We start from the raw sequence: 20,778 nt of genomic DNA on the forward strand, positions 1-20,778 counted from the left end.
AGTCACAATGGCGTGCGTTTTGTTTATACCCGGTTTCGGTAGCGCGGTTTTTGGTGATCAAAGTCTTTTTTCGGTGTTTGAGTTTACGATACATCACTTGTTAATAGTGTACATATAATAAGGTATATATATATATATATATATATATATATATATATATATATATATATATGTCAATTCATACTTTAACGACCACCTAATGTTAATGTTTTATGTTTGTGTGTTTTGAATTTAATGTCAGTTTTTCCCACGGTCACAAACACACCGTCCGTGCCTGAAAGGTGATTGGCGGAGAATGAGGAAGTATTGTTGTGTGTTCGGGGAAGCGCGGACTCACGAGACGAAAATGTTTGCCCGTGAGGTAAAACCTGTTGGAATTGTGCCGTCTGTTATCGTAAGATTGGTAATAAAAGTTAAAAATAGCATTGGACTTTGTGATTTTCTTCTATGAAATTATATTACTTAAATTTTTTTTCGAGAAGGAAAAGTTTGTGAGGCGGCATAGCTCGGTTGGTAGAGTGGCCGTGCCAGCAACTTGAGGGTTCCAGGTTCGATTCCTGCTTCCGCCATCCTAGTCACTACTGTTGTGTCCTTGGGCAAGACACTTTACCCACCTGCTCCCAGTGCCACCCCACACTGGTTTAAATGTAACTTAGATATTGGGTTTCACTATGTAAAGCGCTTTGGGTCACTAGAGAAAAGCGCTATATAAATATAATTTACTTCACTTCAAGTAAAAAAAAAAAAAGGATTTTGAAGGTGTGGCGGTAATAAAAATGCCGTGGCAGTGCGCCACATTCAATTACATTAAGGGGACACCCTATAAAACGATGATGGAGGCTTTTGGATGTTTTTAGAGCGCTTTATAGGCGGAGTAGAGCGACTCCAATTAGCTCCATTGTTAGATGATTTTTGCTCAGGTTTATTTACAACTTAGAATGCTTAACAAAAGAAAAACATATGTATTGTTGTCTTACTTAGGCTTTTTTTTCTTTCTTTAGTTTATTTCGAACATGAACACACTTACAGTATATTACATCACACATTTTCATATCATTTCACTTTACATCATGTCCGAAAAGGAGTAGGAAGAAGCAAAGCTTATTTAATCCTGCCCCTTTCCCACTTCAGAGCGTTTACAAATATATACATCATTTACTGACCTTTTTATATAACAAAATAACATCTGTGAATTAGTATACCACAACAGTTTTGTAATATGTAATTACTTATTTCAGTCATTATTAACATACTGAGATGAAGAATATCTTATTTTCAATAAGGTTTAAATTATTTCTCATAATTCTTTGTGCTTTGTAAGCACTAATCATTTGAACAACCTCTTAAACTGGATCATATCAGTACAATGTTTAACTTCTTTACTTAATCCATTCCATCATTTAATTCCACATACTGATATGCTAAAGGTTCCAAGTGTTGGACGTGCATATAAATGTTTGAAATTATTTTTTCCTCCAAGGTTATATTTCTCCTCTTTAGTTGAGAAGAATTGTTGTACATTCTTTGGTAGCAGGTTATAGTTTGCTCTGTACATCATTTTAGCTGTTTGCAATTTTACCAAATCACCGAAATTTTAAAGGGGACCATTATCACCAGACCTATGTAAGCGTCAATATATACCTTGATGTTGCAGAAAAAAGACCATATATTTTTTTAACCGATTTCCGAACTCTAAATGGGTGAATTTTGGCGAATTAAACGCCTTTCTAATATTCGCTCTCGGAGCGATGACGTCACTAAAAGCAATCTGCCATTTTCTCAAACACCGAGTCAAATCAGCTCTGTTATTTTCCGTTTTTTTGACTGTTTTCCATACCTTGGAGACATCATGCCTCGTCGGTGTGTTGTCGGAGGGTGTAACAACACGAACAGGGAGGATTAGAGTTGCACCAGTGGCCCAAAGATGCGAAAGTGGCAAGAAATTGAACGTTTGTTCCGCACACTTTACCGACGAAAGCTATGCTACGACAGAGATGGCAAGAATGTGTGGATATCCTGCGACACTCAAAGCAGATGCATTTCCAACGATAAAGTCAAAGAAATCTGCCGCCAGACCCCCATTGACTCTGCCGCAGTGTGTGAGCAATTCAGGGACAAAGGGCCTCGGTAGCACGGCAAGCAATGGCGGCAGTTTGTTCCCGCAGACGAGCGAGCTAAACCCCCTGGATGTCTTGGCTCACACCGTCAAGAGAAGAATATCGACCCTAGCTTCCCTGGCTTGCTGACATGAGGGTATGTCTACAGAATATATTAATTGATGAAAATTGGGCTGTCTGCACTCTCAAAGTGCATGTTGTTGCCAAATGTATTTCATATGCTGTAAACCTAGTTCATAGTTGTTAGTTTCCTTTAATGCCAAACAAACACATACCAATCGTTGGTTAGAAGGCGATCGCCGAATTCGTCCTCGCTTTCTCCCGTGTCGCTGGCTGTCGTGTCGTTTTCGTCGGTTTCGCTTGCATACGGTTCAAACCGATATGGCTCAATAGCTTCAGTTTCTTCTTCAATTTCGTTTTCGCTACCTGCCTCCACACTACAACCATCCGTTTCAATACATGCGTAATCTATTGAATCGCTTAAGCCGCTGAAATCCGAGTCTGAATCCGAGCTAATGTCGCTATAGCTTGCTGTTCTATGCGCCATGTTTGTTTGTGTTGGCATCACTATGTGACGTCACAGGAAACCGGACGGGTGGTTAAAATCAGGCACTTTGAAGCTTTTTTTAGGGATATTGCGTGATGGGTAATATTTTGAAAAAAACTTTGAAAAATATAATAAGCCACTGGGAATTGATTTTTAATGGTTTTAACCATTCTGAAATTGTGATAATGTTCCCCTTTAATATTTTTGACTCGGTAAATAAAGGGTTTGTATGTTCTCTATATCCAACATTTTGTATTATTCTAACTGATCTTTTTTGTAACACAGTGAGCGAATGTTCGCACATTTGTAGTTATTTCCCCATATTTCTTATTATTATTATTAGCCTTTATTTAACCAGGTAAAATCCCATTGAGATCAAAGATCTCTTTTCCAAGGGAGACCTGGCCAAGAGGGCAGCAGCAAGGTTACATTAAAAACAGTAAACAAATACATAAAACATCACATTTACAACATTAAAACTTGCTCACATGACACATGTGCATACAGACAAGGTAGACTGCAGTCCTTTCACAGAAGCTTTAAACTCATTCAACGTAACTAGGGTTTGAAGTTTAATGTTCGATTGTAGGTTATTCCAAGCCTTCGGTGCTGAAAACCTAAATGCTTTCTTGCCCAGTTCAGTTCTACACAATAACTCAGATATGGTAACACTAGCGAGCAGTAGAGAATATGAGGTGATTTTGTGAATGATAGGCACAATTCCCAAAAAAGCGCAGTTCCCTTTTAACCCCCATAGAGTAATGGCTGTATTTCGGCTTGCTGTTACCATGACAACAACCTGAGGAGGGGGTGCGGGGGGTTCAAAATGACAAAATGGCACTGCGTTTGAAGCTTTTTATTTACTCGCAGTCACGGCGATGTGTGTGAGGATTCTGTAAATGGTGATGTGATTTATAAGACGACCAAAAACTGCACAGCGTGGAAGAGGAATGATGAGGACAGAGTCTCTCAGACGGAGGACCGTTATATAGGACCAAGCAGTACCTCCCTACAAAACACATAGCAGAAATCTCAAAGTTTCATTTCGACAATATTTAGAAAATGAAGATGCCACTGCAACTCTAACATGTCAGCATCGACTGAGCTGGGGGGAAAAAAAGGAACCCTCTGCTAATAGCTTAAGTAAGAGCACAAGAGATGGCCAGAAGCACAGGGAGAGGTAGTCGGTATAAAAATCGATACGTCTCAACATCCATTACAGCAAAGGAGATGAAGAGCAGACAGAAGTACAAGGCAGCAGTGGTCCATGACAGCAATAGTCGGAAGGTCACCAGTGTTCTCATATGCTGCTTGGAGTCAATCCAAACAAAAATACGTTTCCGCGTCTTCATTTTACAAGTTTAAGCTTCGACTTTAACTTGAGGTGAAGCTCTTCAGAAAGTACTTTTGATCTGACGAGCCCCTCTGCATCTTGTGACCCCTGTGTGACTTGAATGATTTGTTTCATCCTCTGCAATTAGCAACTGGTGTGAACATGCTCGCCATGCCGCCTGCACGTTTATGTCACGAGGGGAGTTACATCGGGAACTGTTCATTAAAGGGGAACATTATCACAATTTCAGAAGGGTTAAAACCATTAAAAATCAGTTCCCAGTGGCTTATTTTATTTTTCGAAGTTTTTTTCAAAATTTTACCCATCACGCAATAGCCATAAAAAAAGCTTCAAAGTGCCTGATTTTAACCATCGTTATATACACCCGTCCATTTTCCTGTGACGTCACATAGTGATGCCAACACAAACAAACATGGCGCATAGAACAGCAAGCTATAGCGACATTAGCTCGGATTCAGACTCGGATTTCAGCGGCTTAAGCGATTCAACAGATTACGAATGTATTGAAACGGATGGTTGTAGTGTGGAGGCAGGTAGCGAAAACGAAATTGAAGAAGAAACTGAAGCTATTGAGTCATATCGGTTTGAACCGTATGCAAGCGAAACCGACGAAAACGACACGACAGCCAGCGACACGGGAGAAAGCGAGGACGAATTCGGCGATCGCCTTCTAACCAACGATTGGTATGTGTTTGTTTGGCATTAAAGGAAACTAACAACTATGAACTAGGTTTACATCATATGAAATACATTTGGCAACAACATGCACTTTGAGAGTGCAGACAGCCCAATTTTCATCAATTAATATATTCTGTAGACATACCCTCATGTCAGCAGGCCAGGGAAGCTAGGGTCGATATTCTTCTCTTGATCATCTTCGGGACGGTGTGAGCCAAGACATCCTGGGGGTTTAGCTCGCTCGTCTGCGAGAACAAACTGCCGCCATTGCTTGCCGTGCTACCGAGGTCCTTTGTCCCTGAATTGCTCACACACTCCGGCAGATTCAATGGGGGTCTGGCGGCAGATTTCTTTGACTTTATCGTTGGAAATGCATCTGCTTTGAGTGTCGCAGGATATCCACACATTCTTGCCATCTCTGTCGTAGCATAGCTTTCGTCGGTAAAGTGTGCGGAACAAACGTCCAATTTCTTGCCACTTTCGCATCTTTGGGCCACTGGTGCAACTTGAATCCGTCCCTGTTCGTGTTGTTACACCCTCCGACAACACACCGACGAGGCATGATGTCTCCAAGGTACGGAAAACGGTCGAAAAAACGGAAAATAACAGCTGATTTGACTCGGTGTTTGAGAAAATGGCGGATTGCTTTCCGAGAGCGAATAATAGAAAGGCGTTTAATTCGCCAAAATTCACCCATTTAGAGTTCGGAAATCGGTTAAGAAAATATATGGTCTTTTTTCTGCAACATCAAGGTATATATTGACGCTTACATAGGTCTGGTGATAATGTTCCCCTTTAATACTGAAACTCTATCACGCCCGCGTCTTACCTAATCAATCGCAACCGCGTTAATTTGCGCACATTGAGGTCAGTCGGCGACGTCTCATGTCGACTTGTCTACTACATGCAGGAAGATCCCCTACCAGCAGGCGCGAGACATTGAAACAACGTTGGTTATACGTACATGTCCTTTAAAATTGACTTTGAAACAACGTTGCGAAACAGTTGTATTTGTAAATTGAGACAATGCTGGTGTCTAACATTGGATCCACGTTGTTGGTTGGGAAATGACCAAAATTCAATGGTCAAATCAACATCAGAACGCAACATTGATTAAACAACGTCAAAAAGCATGTTGTTTCCACGTTGTATTTGTGCTGTACAATATTGGTTGGGAAATTACCAAATTCAATGGTCAAATAAACCTCACACTCGGACATGGAATAAACATTGTCAAAAAGCATGTTGTTTCAACGTTGTATTTGTGTTGTAGAATATTGGTTGGGAAATGACCAAAATTCCATCCATCCATCCATCCATCCATCCATCCATTGTCTACCGCTTGTCTCTTCCGGGGTAAATTCAATGGTCAAATCAACGTCACAACCTGACATTGAATAAACTAATTAAAAAGCATGTTGTTTCATCGTTGTATTTGTGTAGTAGAATATTATTTGGAAAATGACCAAAATTCAATGGTCAAATCAACGTCAGAACCCAACATTGATTAAACGTTGTCAAAAAGCATTTTGCTTCAATGTTGTATTTGTCTTGTAGAATATTGGTTGGGAAATGACCAAAATTCAATGGTCAAATCAACGTCAGAACCCAACATTAATTAAACGTTGTCAAAAAGCATGTTGTTTCAACGTTGTATTTGTGTTGTAGAATATTGGTTGGGAAATTGCCATAATTCAATGGTCAAATCAACATCAGAACCCAACATTGATTAAACAACATCAAAAAGCATGTTGTTTCAACTTTGTATTTGTGTTGTAGAATATTGGTTGGGATATTACCAAAATTCCATCCATCCATCTATCCATTGTCTACCGCTTGTCCCTTTCGGGGTAAATTCAATGGTCAAATCAACGTCACAACCTGACATTGAATAAACTAATTAAAAAACCATGTTGTTTCATCGTTGTATTTGTGTTGTAGAATATTGGTTTGGAAATGACCAAAATTCAATGGTCAAATCAACGTCACAACCCAACATTGATTAAACGTCGTCAAAAAGCATTTTGCTTCAACGTTGTATTTGTGTTGTAGAATATTGGTTGGGAAATGACCAAAATTCAACGGTCAAATCAACGTCACAACCTGACATTGATTAAACATAGTCAAAAAGCATGTTGTTTCAACGTTAAGTTTGTGTTGTAAAATTTTGGTTGGGAAATTACCAAATTCAATGGTCAAATAAACCTCACACTCGGACATGGAATAAACATTGTCAAAAAGCATGTTGTTTCAACGTTGTATTTGTGTTGTAGAATATTGGTTGGGAGATGACCAAAATTCCATCCATCCATCCATTCATTGTCTACCGCTTGTCCCTTCCGGGGTAAATTCAATTGTCAAATCAACGTCAGAACCCAACATTGATTAAACGTCGTCAAAAAGCATGTTGTTTCAACGTTGTATTTGTGTTGTAGAATATTGGTTGGGAAATGACCAAAATTCAACGGTCAAATCAACGTCACAACCTGACATTGATTAAACATAGTCAAAAACATGTTGTTTCAACATTATGTTTGTGTTGTAGAATTTTGGTTGGGAAATTATCAAATTTCAATGGTCAAATAAACCTCCCAACCTGACACTGAATAAACGTCCTCAAAAAGCATGTTGTTTCAACGTTGTATTTGTATTTGTGTTGAAGACTATTGGTTGGGAATTACCAAAATTCCATGCATCCATCCATTTTCTACCGCTTGTCCCTTTCGGGGTAAATTCAATGGTCAAATCAATGTCACAACCTGACATTGAATAAACTAATTAAAAAAACATGTTGTTTCATCGTTGTATTTGTGTTGTAGAATATTATTTGGGAAATGACCAAAATTCAATGGTCAAATCAACGTCAGAACCCAACATTGATTAAACGTCATCCAAAAGCATGTTGTTTCAACGTTGTGTTTGTGTTGTAGAATAATGGTTGGGAAATGACCAAAATGTAATAGTCAAATCAATGTCACAACCTGACATTGATTAAACATAGTCAAAAAGCATGTTGTTTCAACGTTAAGTTTGTGTTGTAAAATTTTGGTTGGGAAATTACCAAATTCAATGGTCAAATAAACCTCACACTCGGACATGGAATAAACATTGTCAAAAAGCATGTTGTTTCAACATTGTATTTGTGTTGTAGAATATTGGTTGGGAAATGACCAAAATTCCATCCATCCATCCATTCATTGTCTACCGCTTGTCCCTTCCGGGGTAAATTAAATTGTCAAATCAACGTCAGAACCCAACATTGATTAAACGTCGTCAAAAAGCATGTTGTTTCAACGTTGTATTTGTGTTGTATAATATTGGTTGGGAAATGACCAAAATTCAACGGTCAAATCAACGTCACAACCTGACATTGATTAAACATAGTCAAAAACATGTTGTTTCAACATTATGTTTGTGTTGTAGAATTTTGGTTGGGAAATTATCAAATTTCAATGGTCAAATAAACCTCTCAACCTGACACTGAATTAACGTCCTCAAAAAGCATGTTGTTTCAACGTTGTATTTGTATTTGTGTTGAAGACTATTGGTTGGGAAATTACCAAAATTCCATGCATCCATCCATTTTCTACCGCTTGTCCCTTTCGGGGTAAATTCAATGGTCAAATCAACGTCACAACCTGACATTGAATAAACTAATTAAAAAAACATGTTGTTTCATCGTTGTATTTGTGTTGTAGAATATTATTTGGGAAATGACCAAAATTCAATGGTCAAATCAACGTCAGAACCCAACATTGATTAAACGTCATCCAAAAGCATGTTGTTTCAACGTTGTGTTTGTGTTGTAGAATAATGGTTGGGAAATGACCAAAATGTAATAGTCAAATCAATGTCACAACCTGACATTGAATAAACGTCGTCAAAAAGCATGTTGTTTTAACGTTGTATTTGTATTGTAGAATATTAGTTGGGAAATGACCAAAATTCAATGGTCAAATCAACGTCAGAAACCAACATTGAATAGACATTGTCATAAAGTATGTTGTTTCAACGTTGTATTTGTGTTGTAGAATATTGGTTGGGAGATGACCAAAATTCAATGGTCAAATCAACATCACAACCTGACATTGATTAAACATCGTCAAAGCATGTTGTTTCAACGTTGTATTTGTGATGTAAAATATTGGTTGGAAAATTACCACATTTCAATGGTCAAATCAACATCAGAATCTGACATTGAATAAATGTTGTCAAAAAGCATGTTGTTTCAATGTTATATTTGTCTTGTAGAATATTGGTTGGAAAATGACCAAATTTCAATGATCAAATCAACGTCAGAACCCAACATTGATCAAACATTGTCAAAAAGCATGTTGTTTCAACGTTGTATTTGTGTTGTAGAATATTAGTTGGGAAATGACCAAATTCAATGGTCAAATCAACATCACAACCTGACATTGATTAAACATCGTCAAAGCATGTTGTTTCAACATTGTATTTGTGATGTAAAATATTGGTTGGAAAATGACCAAATTTCAATGGTTAAATCAACGTCAGAACCCAACATTGATTAAATGTCGTCAAAAAGCATGTTTCAACGTTGTATTTGTGATATAGAATATTGTTTGGGAGGTGACCATAATTCTATGGTCAAATCAACATTGATTAAACGTCGTCAACAAGCATGTTGTTTCAACGTTAGATTAGTGTTAAAAAATATTGGTTGGGGAAATGACCAAAATTCAATGGTCAAATCAACGTCACAACCTGACACTGAATAAACTTTGTCAAAGAGCATGTTGTTTCAACGTTGTATTTGTGTTGTAGAATATTAGTTGGGAAATGACCAAATTCAATGGTCAAATCAACATCACAACCTGACATTGATCAAACATCGTCAAAGCATGTTGTTTCAACATTGTATTTGTGATGTAAAATATTGGTTGGAAAATGACCAAATTTCAATGGTTAAATCAACGTCAGAACCCAACATTGATTAAATGTCGTCAAAAAGCATGTTTCAACGTTGTATTTGTGATATAGAATGTTGTTTGGGAGGTGACCATAATTCTATGGTCAAATCAACATTGATTAAACGTCGTCAACAAGCATGTTGTTTCAACGTTAGATTAGTGTTAAAAAATATTGGTTGGGGAAATGACCAAAATTCAATGGTCAAATCAACGTCACAACCTGACACTGAATAAACTTTGTCAAAGAGCATGTTGTTTCAACGTTGTATTTGTGTTGTAGAATATTGGTTGGGAAATGACTAAAATTCAATGGTCAAATCAACGTCAAAATCTGACATTGAATAAATGTCGTCAAATGGCATGTTGTTTCAACGTTAGGTTGGAGTTGCTAAATGTCAGGACCTACTTTAACAAGTTCTCAACGTTGTTTCAATGTCTTGTACCTGCTGGGCTATGACTCTCTCCCAAAGTCTCTTCTTTTTCCCCATCTCGGGCTTTTGGAGTTTTTCCTTGCCCGGATTTGGGTTCAGATCAGGGAAAGTCGTTGTGGTTTGTGAAGCACTTTGAGGCACTTGTCATTAGGGCTTGTATTTGGTCACATGACTTCTTCCTGAAAGTGAAAACCAGTGGTGGTCGAACAAGCCAAGATGACCAAAGAGGCTTAAATCTTTCTGCAAAAAGCAGATACGAGCAAAAAAAATCCAACTGTGCAATAAACAGGTTCCTATACTTTAACACAAAAAGATTTGTCGGGTGACATCAGGGATTATAGTTCCCAGACATATGGAACTATTGTGCGCTAGACGTCATTCTACACGACAATACAAATGGAAACTTGGAAAAGCATGGAGGTCTACAACTTCTTTGTGCGTTGCTGGGTCAAGGAAATTGCTATCAAGACTCTCTCGGATAAATATGCTTATTTCCAAAATTGTGTACACTACTGAATTGGGGTCTTATGTGCTTATGTGGACACTTACATTGCTATCTGGTGGTGTCAGAAGAGTATAACATACAATGCAATTTGGGGGAAAAAAGTGTAAAAATAAGAATTAGCATGTCACTAAACATGACGTACATGTTTGTGTACTTATGGACTAAGTACATCATATCAAAAGATGATTCTTGGTTTTTATTCTAATTAGGGTCCAATAAGCCCAAAAAGCAAAGAGAAATAAAGAAGGGCCTTAAGAGGTTAAATAAATGTGCCTTCGCTCAAAAAAGGTTGAAAATCACTGTGCTAGATATTGGATTTTTTTTTTTCCCCGAAGTAACGTTTTAATTACTTTCCCTAGTAATTAATTACATTTACTAAAGAGTAATTTCGTCAGTAATTAAATTATATTTTGTTAAAGTAACGAGTAACTTTAATTCATTAATAGTAATGAGTTACTATTTAAAAGTGAATTTTTAGAACACTGGTCATCGCTCGCTTTGACCACATGTGAGTCCTCCCCTTCCTGTTCGCCAGGTGCTGCGAACAACCGCCCGACTCCAGCCTGGTCAAGACAGCGTACGGGTCCTTGTCGGGGGGGCTGGGAGTGAGTCACCGTGGCCCGCAGGTGTCGAGGCCATCCGCCAAAGGTCAGCTCCCTCGCATTGCCGTCATGTCCTCCCGTTGCCCCCGACGACGGCTCAGCGCCGAGAGGTCAAAACAAGCGGTTTGTGCGCGTGTGTGCCCTTTGCAATTTCCCCGGCCCCGCATTCTGTCTTGCTGACATTGGGGGACAAAACAAAAAAAACGGACGCAATTTAAGCATCGCGTCACCCCCGCGGGTAGGAAACATATTTATTCTGTCTGCCGTCGCTCTCACTCTGCGCTTCTTTTTCAACAAATACCTCCTGCTGAGCCTTTTAGGGGGAGGACAAATACAAGCCTATTTATCTGATGGCTGTGTGAGGGAGAATCAACAAGGCAAGACATCCAGCGTTCCCATGGCAACAACAACACCAGCACCATGCAGTGACATTTAAATCAAGGCTGCTCTTTGCCTCGACTGCGTGCCGCCGAGTGGCTTCACAGTTCATAATAAGTCTGGCACTCATTTGTCGGCGGCATAAAGCTTGTCAAGAACGCGCCGCGCACTCGTCGCTTTTCCTCGCCGCTGTTTAATTTCCGCGGTGAATTCCAGACGCTCCGCCGAGGTTTGACTTTTAAAACACAGCGGCAAGACAAATTGTAGGATTGAACACGTTCATTTGTTATGAGGCAAACACGTTCTCACCTTACCAGCTGGATTGGTTCTACGGACAAATCCGGCACCGACCAAACACCTGGTTTGCACGTGACGTCGTCGCGCCAAGTCTGTCACTCCAGCGGCACCGAGAGCAGACTCAGCCAAACTACCTCTAAGCAATGTTGCAATTTTCAATGCCAACCAAGATATTGACTCAGAAAAGACTCCAACGTACAAACCCCGTTTCCATATGAGTTGGGAAATTGTGTTAGTTGTAAATATAAACGGAATACAATGATTTGCAAATCATTTTCAACCCATATTCAGTTGAATATGCTACAAAGACAACATATTTGATGTTCAAACTGATAAACATTTTTTTTTTTTGCAAATAATCATTAACTTTAGAATTTGATGCCAGCAACACGTGACAAAGAAGTTGGGAAAGGTGGCAATAAATACTGATAAAGTTGAGGAATGCTCATCAGACACTTATTTGGAACATCCCACAGGTGAACAGGCAAATTGGGAACAGGTGGGTGCCATGATTGGGTATAAAAGTAGATTCCGTGAAATGCTCAGTCATTCACAAACAAGGATGGGGCGAGGGTCACCACTTTGTCAACAAATGCGTGAGCAAATTGTTGAACAGTTTAAGAAAAACCTTTCTCAAGCAGCTATTGCAAGGAATTTAGGGATTTCACCATCTACGATCCGTAATATCATCAAAGGGTTCAGAGAATCTGGAGAAATCATTGCACGTAAGCAGCTAAGCCCGTGACCTTCGATCCCTCAGGCTGTACTGCATCAACAAGCGACATCAGTGTGTAAAGGATATCACCACATGGGCTCAGGAACACTTCAGAAACCCACTGTCAGTAACTACAGTTGGTCGCTACATCTGTAAGTGCAAGTTAAAACTCTGCTATGCAAGGCGAAAGCTGTTTATCAACAACACCCAGAAACGCCTTCGGCTTCGCTGGGTCTGAGCTCATCTAAGATGGACTGACACAAAGTGGAAAAGTGTTCTGTGGTCTGACGAGTCCACATTTTAAATTGTATTTGGAAACTGTGGACGTTGTGTCCTCCGGACCAAAGAGGAAAAGAACCATGCGGATTGGTATAGGCGCAAAGTTGAAAATCCAGCATCTGTGATGGTATGGGGGTGTATTAGTGCCCAAGACATGGGCAACTTACACATCTGTGAAGGCGCCATTAATGCTGAAAGGTACATACAGGTTTTGGAGCAACATATGTTGCCATCCAAGCAACGTTACCATGGACGCCCCCGCTTATTTCAGCAAGACAATGCCAAGCCACGGGCTACATCAACATGGCTTCATAGTAAAAGAGTGTGGGTACTAGACTGGCCTGCCTGTAGTCCAGACCTGTCTCCCATTGAAAATGTGTGGTGCATTATGAAGTCTAAAATACCACAACGGAGACCCCCGGACTGTTGAACAACTTAAGCTGTACATCAAGCAAGAATGGGAAAGAATTCCACATGAGAAGCTTAAAAAATGTGTCTCCTCAGTTCCCAAACGTTTACTGAGTGTTGTTAAAAGGAAAGGCCATGTAACACAGTGGTGAACATGCCCTTTCCCAACTACTTTGGCACGTGTTGCAGCCATGAAATTCTAAGTTAATTATTATTTGTAAAAAAAATAAATAAAGTTTATGAGTTTGAACTTCAAATATCTTGTCTTTGTAGTGCATTCAATTGAATATGGGTTGAAAAGGATTTGCAAATCATTGTATTCCGTTTATATTTACATCCAACACAATTTCCCAACTCATATGGAAACAGGGTTTGTAAGTGAAGTAAGGCCCCACTTTTCCAAAACAATGCACTAGCTTGATGCTAATATACATTGGCTTTGCTATTGACATGCTACTTTTTTAGCATTTTACAAGGCGATTTCAACACCTCCAAATGTGTTATTGAAAACCACAACTGCACGTTACAATCAAACAACTGGTGCTCAATAAGTACAATTCTTCCAGTATTAACACGTTTTAGGCCCCTTCTACACTAAGGTTATCCAGGGTAAATCCCACCTAACCTTATCCTTGTCCACACATACACACAATGGTCGTTTAAGACCCCCTCCCCCCTCTGTCAGCCGGCGCAACGCAACTTAGTACGCATGCGCGGAAAATGCGCTTGTCATAGTCACCTCCAGTGTTGCTTTGTGTGCAAGTTCTTAAATTAAATGTAACTTTTCTGAACAATATCCACTGTTGTTGTATTTCAATTAACTGGAATCCAGTGTGCTGTGGGGCCCTGTTGTAGTGAATCACACCTGAGTCATCATAAATTAATAAAATATTTATTAGACACGTAAACAATGTGACAAAGAACATTTTACAACAATTAATCTCGGGATCTAGATATCTGATCAGGACACTTCTCACTCTTTTGACTTCACCTTCATTTTCCATTCGTTTTTGGTGACTTTATATACTCTGGACCTAGATGTTGAGTCCGCGACATACATGGCGGACAATAACTGATACAGTCTGCTTTGCCAGTCCAAAAGCATTCGCTGTTTTCCATAGTCTTCCCTCGACGACCAGGTAATACAAAGCACACGCTACCTTTTTTATCACATCCACGGGATCCCGCATTCTCGTTGTCTCCCCTTCGACAAATGAACGTAGTTTTTCGGTAAGTAGAATCACAGCTGACCTGGACATTCCAAAGTTCTCTTGCCGTCTGAGAAGTGTTGTATCTCAAATAGCTGCAATCGCTTTCTTTTAAGGTATTCATGTGTGATTTCCAAGAGCATCTGTACAGACGCAAGGAGAAACATGTCTGTGCATGTCTGGATGACTCGCCTCCATATTTCCAGTGGTTAGCTCCGAGTTACAAAACCGCTTTATTATGAAGCTGGCTGTGGCGCGTTCTTTCTGACGTCACTTCCTGTGTGGGGCGCGGTCTTTCTGGCGTCACTTCCTCTCCGAACTCAGTTTGTAAACGATCAATGAGTCCAAACAAAGCTAAGAGCCGGAGATTCAAGAAATACACGGCGCGCTTACACGTGTAAAAAATTGTCCGAGGAGGGGGACCTTAAACGATAGTTTAGTGTGGCTGAAATGGGGCTAAGGCTAAATAATTATTTGTTTAAGTCTAGACATAGCCTTAGGGCGCAACAAACACCATCTACTACTACTACTGCCATCTAAAATTTCAGCGATTTTACATGCTGATTACAACACCTCCAAAATAGTTAATGAAAACTACAACTAAGATGCACTTACAGTATTAACACTATGTAGGGCACAACAAACACAAAATGAGCTATACACTCCTGCCATTTAACGCCGTGGCAATTTTACACGGCGAATTCAACACCTCCAAATTTGTAAATGAAAACTACAACTAAGATGCACATTACAATCAAACAGCTTGTGCTTAACAAGTACAATACTTACAGTATTAACACTATGTCGGGCGCAACGAACACAACATGAGCTATACACTACTGCCACCTAACGTCTTTGCGATTATACAAGGCGATTTCAAGATCTCCAAATTGATTCATGAAAACTACAACAAAGATGCACATTGCTTAATACGTGCAATACTTATAGTATTAACATGTTTTAGGGCGCAACAAACAACACCATGACCTATACACCAGTGGTCCCCAAACTTATTTGCACCACGGACCGGTTTAATTTAGGCATTATTTTCAGGGACCGGCTTTCCGCTTGTGTCAGATAAATACAGCAAAAATAAGTGCATGAAAAATACAACTCACTTTAACGCTGAATTAATGGGAGCCCTGGGCTTGTTTCTTTTCAATGAAATGCAGATGGAAATCAGCCTTTGGCTACAATCTGTCACATTTATATTTTATTTGTTCATTGATGTGCATTGTATCATGTCATAAAGTTATAACAAATAGCAACTTCCTATCGGGAGTTTTATTGTACATCTATAAACAAGCGTACTGGTGTGTCTAGTGGGACAGGCAAAAGTTAAAGGGGAACATTATCACCAGACCTATGTAAGCGTCAATATATACCTTGATGTTGCAGAAAAAAGACCATATATTTTTTTAACCGATTTCCGAACTCTAAATGGGTGAATTTTGGCGAATTAAACGCCTTTCTATTATTCGCTCTCCGAGCGATGACGTCACAACGGGAAGCAATCCGCCATTTTCTCAAACACCGAGTCAAATCAGCTCTGTTATTTTCCGTTTTTTTCGACTGTTTTCCGTACCTTGGAGACATCATGCCTCGTCGGTGTGTTGTCGGAGGGTGTAACAACACGAACAGGGACGGATTCAAGTTGCACCAGTGGCCCAAAGATGCGAAAGTGGCAAAAAATTGGACTTGTTCCGCACACTTTACTGACGAAAGCTATGCTACGACAGAGATGGCAAGAATGTGTGGATATCCTGCGACACTCAAAGCAAATGCATTTCCAACGATAAAGTCAAAGAAATCTGCCGCCAGACCCCCATTGAATCTGCCGGAGTGTGTGAGCAATTCAGGGACAAAGGACCTCGCTAGCACGGCAAGCAATGGCGGCAGTTTATTCCCGCAGACGAGCGAGCTAAACCCCCTGGATGTCTTGGCTCACACCGTCCCTTATGCCACCAAAGATGATCAACAGAAGAATATCGACCCTAGCTTCCCTGGCCTGCTGACATCAACTCCAAAACTGGACAGATCAGCTTTCAGGAAGAAAGAGCGGATGAGGGTATGTCTACAGAATATATTAATTGATGAAAATTGTATTCATTACTCGCGGTTTTACGTAAATGATTATACATAAACTGTGTTTACCAATAATTTAGCTAAAAAACATTTATTTTTTTCAATCATTCGAGTACATTCGGGTAGTCTTGTGTAATGCAGTATTTTGTGTCTATTTAGGTATGGTTAACCTGAGTGCTGAAATTGTGGAAAAGTATATGTTCTTAGCGCGCCTGAAATGGGCTGTCTGCACTCTCAAAGTGCATGTTGTTGCCAAATGTATTTCATATGCTGTAAACCTAGTTCATAATTGTTAGTAATTATCTTATCAGACAGTGTTAAGCCGCTGAAATCCGAGTCTGAATCCGAGCTAATGTCGCTATAGCTTGCTGTTCTATGCGCCATGTTTGTTTGTGTTGGCTTCACTGTGTGACGTCACAGGAAAATGGACGGGTGTATATAACGATGGTTAAAATCAGGCACTTTGAAGCTTTTTTTAGGGATATTGCGTGATGGGTAAAATTTTGAAAAAAACTTCGAAAAATAAAATAAGCCACTGGGAACTGATTTTTAATGGTTTTAACCCTTCTGAAATTGTGATAATGTTCCCCTTTAAGTTGGAGAAAATTCAGTCGTTTATAAATTATTTAATGTTTCCCTGCGGCCCGGTAGCAAATGCGTCACGGACCGGTACCGGTCTCCGGACCGGTGGTTGGGGACCACTGCTATACACTATTGCCATCTAACGTTTTAGGGATTTTAGATTCCAACACTTCCAAATGTGTTACTGAAAACTACAACTAAGATACACGTTACAATCAAACAACTAGCACAAACAATAAAACACCTTCCCATTGCAAATACCGTATTTTTCGGAGTATAAGTCGCACCGGCCGAAAATGCATAATAAAGAAGGGAAAAAACATATATAAGTCGCACTGGAGTTTAAGTCGCATTTTTTGGGGAAATTTATTTGATAAAACCCAACACCAAGAATAGACATTTGAAAGGCAATTTAAAATAAATAAAGAATAGTGAACAACAGGCTGAATAAGTGTACGTTATATGAGGCATAAATAACCAACTGAGAAGGTGCCTGGTATGTTAACGTAACATATTATGGTAAGAGTCATTCAAATAACTATAACATATAGAACATGCTATACGTTTACCAAACAACCTGTCACTCCTAATCGCTAAATCCCATGAAATCTTATACGTCTAGTCTCTTACGTGAATGAGCTAAATAATATTATTTGATATTTTACGGTAATTTGTTAATAATTTCACACATAAGTCGCTCCTGAGTATAAGTCGCACCCCCCGGCCAAACTATGAAAAAGTCTGAAAATTTACTATAAAATGTACTTTTAAATTTGGCCGTCAGCGAAGAAAAATCCATAAATTGGCCGCAGAGCTCCTGTAAGCTGCACGAGTAGGAAAAAAGTAGCAGTTTACGGTAATCAAAATTAATTAAGCCTAAAAGTCCGTGTTTTTTTTTTGGTATTTCAATTTTCTTTTCATAAAGGGATTTTAAAGGGGAACATTATCACCAGACCTATGTAAGCGTCAATATATACCTTGATGTTGCAGAAAAAAGACCATATATTTTTTAACCGATTTCCGAACTCTAAATGGGTGAATTTTGGCGAATTAAACGCCTTTCTAATATTCGCTCTCGGAGCGATGATGTCACAATGTGACGTCACATCGGGAAGCAAGCCGCCATTTTCTCAAACACCGAGTCAAATCAGCTCTGTTATTTTCCGTTTTTTCGACTGTTTTCCGTACCTTGGAGACATCATGCCTCGTCGGTGTGTTGTCGGAGGGTGTAACAACACGAACAGGGACGGATTCAAGTTGCACCAGTGGCCCGAAGATGCGAAAGTGGCAAGAAATTGGACGTTTGTTCCGCACACTTTACCGACGAAAGCTATGCTACGACAGAGATGGCAAGAATGTGTGGATATCCTGCGATACTCAAAGCAGATGCATTTCCAACGATAAAGTCAAAGAAATCTGCCGCCAGACCCCCATTGAATCTGCCGGAGTGTGTGAGCAATTCAGGGACAAAGGACCTCGCTAGCACGGCAAGCAATGGCGGCAGTTTGTTCCCGCAGACGAGCGAGCTAAACCCCCTGGATGTCTTGGCTCACACCGTCCCTTATGCCACTGAAGATGATCAAGAGAAGAATATCGACCCTAGCTTCCCTGGCCTGCTGACATCAACTCCAAAACTGGACAGATCAGCTTTCAGGAAAAGAGCGCGGATGAGGGTATGTCTACAGAATATATTAATTGATGAAAACTGGGCTGTCTGCACTTTCAAAGTGCATGTTGTTGCCAAATGTATTTCATATGCTGTAAACCTAGTTCATAGTTGTTAGTTTCCTTTAATGCCAAACAAACACATACCAATCGTTGGTTAGAAGGCGATCGCCGAATTTGTCCTCGCTTTCTCCCGTGTCGCTGGCTGTCGTGTCGTTTTCGTCGGTTTCGCTTGCATACGGTTCAAACCGATATGGCTCAATAGCTTCAGTTTCTTCTTCAATTTCGTTTTCGCTACCTGCCTCCACACTACAACCATCCGTTTCAATACATGCGTAATCTGTTCAATCGCTTAAGCTGCTGAAATCCGAGTCTGAATCCGAGCTAATGTCGTTATAACTTGCTGTTCTTTCCACCATGTTTGTTTGTGTTGGCATCACTATGTGACGTCACAGGAAAATGGACGGGTGTATATAACGATGGTTAAAATCAGGCACTTTGAAGCTTTTTTTAGGGATATTGCGTGAAGGGTAACATTTTGAAAAAAACTTTGAAAAATATAATAAGCTACTGGGAACTGATTTTTAATGGTTTTAACCATTCTGAAATTGTGATAATGTTCCCCTTTAAAAACCAAAAAAACGAATTCTTTTTTATTTAATTTTAAAACACAAAAAAGAACATTTAAAAACAAAGCATTTTTTCTTTTTGAGAATTAAAATGTAGATCCCTAGTAAACAAAAACGGAAAAACAGACCAAAACGGATGTTTTTTTTGTAGTCCGACACCGGAAGTCTTTATTTTCAAAATAAAAGCCGGGATACTACAGTACTCTTGTGTGTCTTTACAGCCTTACACAGAAAATCAAATATTTTAGCATAACAGGACTATGAAAAAACATCCGTTGTGGTTTGTTTTTTCAATTTTTTTTACCGAATATCTTCATTTTTCTTTTCAAAAAACAAAACAAAAAACGATTCGATTTTTAATTTTTTATTTTTTTTAAACAAAATCCCTTTATCAAAATTGAAGATCCCTATATTTAATCTGATTAAGGTTTGATTCTAAAAAAAAGTTATTCTTTGTTGCCAGGTGATCAATATCTATTTAGTCTTGTTTGGGTTTCTTTCATGTTCATAGGGATACAATACGCAGAGGTGTACTTACAACAATTTTGTAGACAAATGATAGTATTTATACGGGGGATGGAGGGCACACATTGTTTTCTTCTTGCTAGGGGGAGCGTGACAGGAATTAATCGAGAAGCACTGGCTTGATGCATGTGTCAGCAGAAATAACTATGTCGCCACTTATCTCAACAACTGCGTCGGTCCCAAAACATGGACATGGTCACATTGGTCAGCAGAAAAAGGAGACAAACTGAAAATATAGTCTTGCTTCCTTGTTGCGGGGCCACACATCCGTTTCACACAAACAATTTCTACAATTCGCTACAATTTCACCCATTTATACGAGTTAAAAGGCTTATGGGACTTTTTTCTTTTTTCAAATCCATAACGTGCGTGCATTGGCAGCAATCCTACGGTACCGTGTCCAAGTTCTCCCCCGGCTGGTCTTGGCCCGTCTATGGCGCGCCGTGCCCGCCAGCGTTTAGTCTCTCCCACAGTTAATCCCTCCGACACGGTGGACTGCAGGCGGTTGGCCTGGCTGGGAGGGTGCTTGTCAGCGAAGGGGTACGGGGGTTTCAGGCTTTCCGAGGTCTGGTAATGTTGGGTTGATGAGCCTTTTTTTCAAATACAAATCTGAATAATAATTGTACCATAATATTCTATTCATGTTAGCATTTAAGATAGCTAGCAATAGCGCTTCAGTTGCCAGCTAGTGACTAGCCTGCTAGTTTCCAGCTAGCTAAAACTGTATTATTTAAATATCTTAGTATGGCACAACAACAAGGTACCTTAAGGAACTGTTTAATTTAAACAGAATCTTATACAGCATATAGGTAATGGATCCCTGCTCCGTCACTATATAC

The 20,778-nt window shown here is 39.6% G+C and overlaps 1 long non-coding RNA gene across 2 annotated transcripts in view; it reads right to left on the reverse strand.

The window, feature by feature from the left end:
- LOC133623727 (uncharacterized) overlaps positions 1-20,778 on the reverse strand; it is a 234,335-nt gene that overhangs the window by 23,357 nt on the left and 190,200 nt on the right. The window contains exon 5 of one of the 2 annotated variants that reach the window (XR_009817932.1): positions 10,104-10,240. The exons of the other annotated variant lie outside the window; for it this stretch is intronic. This is a non-coding gene — a long non-coding RNA (uncharacterized lncRNA). Of the gene's footprint in view, positions 1-10,103; positions 10,241-20,778 lie in introns of those variants that run through there. 2 annotated transcript variants of the gene reach the window in all.

This window comes from Nerophis lumbriciformis, linkage group LG26 (genome assembly GCF_033978685.3).
Source record: "Nerophis lumbriciformis linkage group LG26, RoL_Nlum_v2.1, whole genome shotgun sequence".
NCBI classification, from domain to species: domain Eukaryota; kingdom Metazoa; phylum Chordata; class Actinopteri; order Syngnathiformes; family Syngnathidae; genus Nerophis; species Nerophis lumbriciformis.